This window comes from Colobus angolensis, unplaced genomic scaffold (assembly GCF_000951035.1).
Source record: "Colobus angolensis palliatus isolate OR3802 unplaced genomic scaffold, Cang.pa_1.0 Scaffold62, whole genome shotgun sequence".
Lineage (NCBI taxonomy): Eukaryota > Metazoa > Chordata > Mammalia > Primates > Cercopithecidae > Colobus > Colobus angolensis.
The window spans coordinates 7,109,005-7,114,536 of record NW_012119821.1 but is presented as its reverse complement, the minus strand read 5'-3'; positions in this window follow the sequence as shown (position 1 = coordinate 7,114,536).

Below are 5,532 nucleotides of genomic sequence, written 5' to 3'. Positions count from 1 at the left end.
TTGGTTTAATGATTATTGGCATTTTATTTTAATTTCTATAATTCATGAAGATACTAATTTTGTCTTAGTTATACTGTTTTACTGGTCTAGAAAGTCTAGGAAATATTAAAAGATAATTTTTCATATTCCTCCCTGTGTGGGCAGGTCCTCAGACCACTTCAAGTTTTGGTGCCTGACTAGGAAACCTCAGAGAACTCAGCATACAGTTGTATTCCAAACAAAAACAAGGCACAAGTTTTCAAGGGTCCTTACCCAGTGGAATCGCACAGAACACATTCAATTCCTCCAGCGCTGCATTGTGACAACACCTATAAAATGTTGTCTACCAAGGAAGTTCATTAGGGACTCAGTGCCCAAAGTTTTACTGGGAACTGGTTTCACCTTCTGCCTCTGCCAAAATCCCAGACTCTCGGAAGAAGTAAAGCAGATGCCCAGAGTAAACCCTATTGTTTGCACAAACAGATTAGGCACAACGAGCCACTTTCATCCGTCAGAAAAAGCGAACACTCCAAAAATCCAAGTTCCCAAACACCAACCAAGTGCCAGCTTTGCAAGAAGGCCCTTCTAAGAATGGCAGGTGCAAGACTGCTACGATAATTCTTTGATGCACATCCCCTTAGAGATGGGATGGTCAAACTTTTGTGTCCAAATCTAGAGCCCTGAAGAAACTCTCAGGCCCCTGGGGGTGTGCAGATTCATGGAAGGGTGTTAAGCTAGATTTTCTGTGAGGAGCAAGGGATAAAGAAGAACATGACCTGATCGCTGCTGTGGCTTCTCTGAGATGGAAAAAGAAGGTAAGAATAGCCTTTTAGCAAGTGGCAGGGACCAAGCTCTCCTCTAACACAGCAGGTTTGAGCAGAGTAGGTTCTCTGTCAGGGGAGGGTGATATATGTGGATGTCATGGGATCAAAACACTAAGGGTCAGAACTTTGAAACCCAAATCAAAGGCAAAAAGAGGATTAGGAGAAATACTTCATTCTATTATGGACTTGAAAGTTGAAGACTTCAGTGGCAGCCTTGATATCCCGAAGACCCATGTCCAAGTTTTCAGAACTGTATTATTCCGTTGGGATTCTTAAATGACACCCAGGAGTAAGAATCTTCCCCCTTTGTACTGCCAACTCCACCAAAAATTTAAAAATAAAAAATAATTGAATGTGGCATCTAAATAGATTTAACTTTTTATATATTTTTAAAATATTTTACAATGTGTGATTCTCTTTGAATCCCACTGTTGTGGAGCATACTCATTCTTGTGAAACCTTTAATTTCATGGAAATCTCATGGGTAGGTGCTCTAAACTTATTTTACTGATGAAAAAACTAAGGCTTAAAAAGATTAAGCAACTTGCTTGAGGTCATAGAACGAGGTATTCACATATGCAGAGTTCACCTCCACTTTTTTCCTACCTTAAAAACTATTCATGTGGCAAGTGTACTATACCATACTTTTTTAAGCACACACTCTAAGATAATTTAGAAAAACTTAGTATGCCCTCACACCTTTTTACAATGACATCTAAAATTTTTCATTAAAAGACTAAGTAATGATAAAAGATGTTATGTCCTGTATATTGTAAATATTGACACTTCACATATATAATTGCATTATTCTTTAAAAACATCCAATATAATCTAAATGCCATAGCAATTTAATAATCACCATCTATTTGAAGAATAAATGAACAACTACATGTTTTTACAATTGGAAGATTTGCGTCATTCTTCTTTATTTTTGACTTGATTTTCTGTTCGACATCACCAACAAATTTTTATTCAAATGTAATGATTATATAATTAAACATCTTTCATGAATCACCCTATCCATCTCTACTATATAAATTTAAGATTCTAAATGTTTTAAAAATACTTCTTGATTATGGTTATTAATTGATCACATGTCCATTGGTAAATATTACTTATTCCTAGACTGAAACAGAGCTAAACATCAATACTATATCTAGTTTTCACATGTATAGATACAGGACTGAGAAAATTTGTTCATCTAAATAAATACTACGGATGGGGTAGTATGGTGTTTTGTTATCACCATGTCATACAATTATTTGAATTTTTGAATAATCTGCCAACATCACTTGATTATATTCAGCGACATCTTATTCTTAATCACCTCTCAGTGAACAACTTCTTTGGGTCCTGCTCCATGTTGAAAGTAATGAACTGGGAACCACCTGACTTACCAAAGGATTTGGTTCTCAGGCATTACCATTACTCACTTTCTCAACATCAATAGGATGATTTCAAATTGTCCCTTCATTTGGCAATCTAGTGGTCTTTGCATCCAGGCCAATTCAACATTATAGAATTGCAGAGGGTGAGAGGTTTGACTTTCTCTAAAGAAAAGACTATCAAGAAAGGTGCAGAAGATCAGAGACTACGCTTTAAGCCTCCCCCTATGCATGTGCCTTCACTACATTTTTACCAGTCTAGGGCAGCTCAATTTAAATTGAAGAAAACATACAAGTGAGCATTGAGAAATTGCAACTGAATTGCTTTAAAAATAATCTTAGTGTTCAAGTGCCCTCTTGGAGATTTTTCACAAACCTCTGGGAATACAGGTACTCTTGTTTGAAGAAATATCTTACCTATATTCTGCCTCTATTCTAGCTCTTAACATATCACATTATGGCTATTAGTCTAATTGCTTTTCCTCCTCCTCGATTGTAAAATACTTCAGGCAGCAGCTGCATCTTCTTTAGCTGTATCTTCCAGTATCTAGCTTGGTGTTTGATACATAGTACATGCTATTTAAGTATGTTTCGTGAAAAATGACCGCCTCTACAAAGTAAACAAAATTTAGTTGAATGTCATATATTAGTGAGTTAAAAGAGACAAAAACAGTATTAGTACGATCCCACTGTAATCAAAAGAAGCATATGCAGATATGTGTGCTGCTGTACATAAACATATATACATATATGTAATATATCAGTAGATATTACTAGGTAGATACATTTTTGGCCATTTTCTTTTTGGCAATCTCATTTATCTACAATCAAATTAAATATGTTTTATAACATTTTATAAAGTATACAAACAAAGAAATAAGTAGAAGAGACAGGACATCTATTTAGTGAATATCCTGGAACTGCTGAATGCTGTCCTCAGCTCAAACAAGGGAAGTTCTTGGTTATTAAAGAATATGATGTCCTCCCTTCCTGATTCTCAGGTAAGCCACCATGATCATGACAGGGTCTGGGCAATTCATGCAATGACACCTCACACACAAATACCTGGAAACTCTGTCACTCTTTTCACCCATGCTCAAAGAATAGTTCCTTTAAAGAATAGCTGCCTTATTGGTTTGAAACTCTGAGGAACTTCGTATTTCTCAACTAACAAATCTAGGATCCCTATGTGTAAATTGTCAACAACCATGTGGCTATGAGAAGGAAAACACTTTAAGTTGGAAATGCTCCCATCAGATTGTTCAGGAAGAAAAATCAAGCTATCCCTGCGTGCATCACGACCAAACATTGTCAACTTCACATTATTTTGTTCTTTTCAATAAAGTAAATTTGTTTAACCTATCACTAAACATTATTTAATGGTGATGACTTTGTAAGATTTTTCTAGGAATAAATTCACAAATTAAAAAATTAATGAATCAATTATAGTTACATATATGAGGTAAATATTACTTAATAACAATATTTTTCTCAATTCAAACTATTTCTAAATTCACATTATTTTAGACATTTGCAAAATTAGCAGCCAAATATATTCTAACACAGCTCAGAACTGATCAGGTTTTTGTTGCTGCTATTGTTTTAGATTTTCCAACTTAAGTCATCCCAAGAAACATGCAAAACTTTAAAAATAATTTAAATCATTTAAAAACAATAATAATTACATATCTGAGAACATGTCTTTTTTTTTTTTACCACTGTAGAATCTAAATTTCTAAAATAAAGAAACTAGGCTATATGGGTTCATCACACTGTAACACCACCATAAAATTGACTAAATAAGAAAATTGCCCAAAAATGATAATGCATTATAACTTCCAGGTAACAGAGAATATGACTGCACCTCCTCACTCCCTCAATCCTAATTGCTCACAAAGTGAGAAACAGAATTTAAAAACTGGAAAACCAAGCATGAGGAATGGAAGCCACAGAAGAACGACACCTACATGTCAAAAATTTCTAGGCTTTCAATCTGTATTTCTATGAGATGTATCATAGACAGGAAGACGGAATAAAGGGATAAATAATGTCTTTTCTAATATACTTGTGAAGAAAGACTAAAAAGCCAAGAGAGTGGTGGATGAGACCCCAGGAGTATCCCACTACTGCCCTACAGTGAGAGAGAAAGCAGATGAACTGAACAAAGCAACCAAGTTTCTCAGAAGCTGTGGAAGATTTTCTTGGCTTCAGGACTAGTCTGAGAAGGGTGTCTAAGCCACATAATCATCTGGCTTATAACTACTGGTTAGGAACATATAGTCAACTATTTCTTACTACACTGATTCCAGTGTCTCATCTCCCTGCATCACGCCACCCCTACACACATCTTGGCTTCTGGACTTCTGGCCTGGAAAAGTAATGGACAGTTAATATGAAATTTTACCTTTATTTTCCATTAAGGCATGATGTATTCAGAAATGGACATGGATGTCTTACCAGACTTACTTTATCTGCCAATATAGACAAAAGTAAACCTCCTTCTGTAACGATAAGTAAAGAAATCTTAAACTCACTAAGAATATGATGCAGTTTAAATGAAAGTTCACTTGGCAAAATCAGAAATAATGATTTCCTGGCTAATAAATTTAGGAAGCTAATAAATTAGTATCAGTATTTTTAAAAGATTTTAATTTGAGTTTTCAACAGGTTTCAAAAGAACATTTTGTCCATGAAACTAGATCAGGTAGTCATAATAAAAAATCTAAATATGTGTGAGATTTTTATCATAATAAAATATCTACATATATGTGAGATCATGTAAAACTGCACATAAATGGAAAAATTTAATGGAAAATTTTAAATTACATGAAAGCAGATAATATAGAATTGGCTATTATAAAATAACCAATTAGTAAAGCACGAGACAAGTTCAAGATTTTCTTTAAAGTTTTAAAGAAAATCATAAGGGGAAGATAAAAAAATACAGAAAATAATAAAAAGATCAAATATGTATTTAATCGGAAGTCTAGAAGAAAAAAATGCAAGCAAATGGGGAGGTGGCAATTACAAAAACAAGGGAGGAAATCTTCTCTGAGTTGAAGATAAAATCGGGACAGATGAATGGCTTACAATGTTTAGAAAAATGAGGAAAAATAATGATATATAAACATGGCCAATGTCCAATATTGTGTTAATGTTACGAATAAATTTAAAATGTTTCAAATAAAAAGCAAAAATGTTAAAAACAACATTACATTAAAGAAATAAAAAACAAACTGTAGAAATGATCCCTGAAAGTACCAAAACAGAGATATAGACCAATGGAACAGAACAGAGTCCTCAGAAATAATACCACACATCTACAGCCATCTGATCTTTGACAA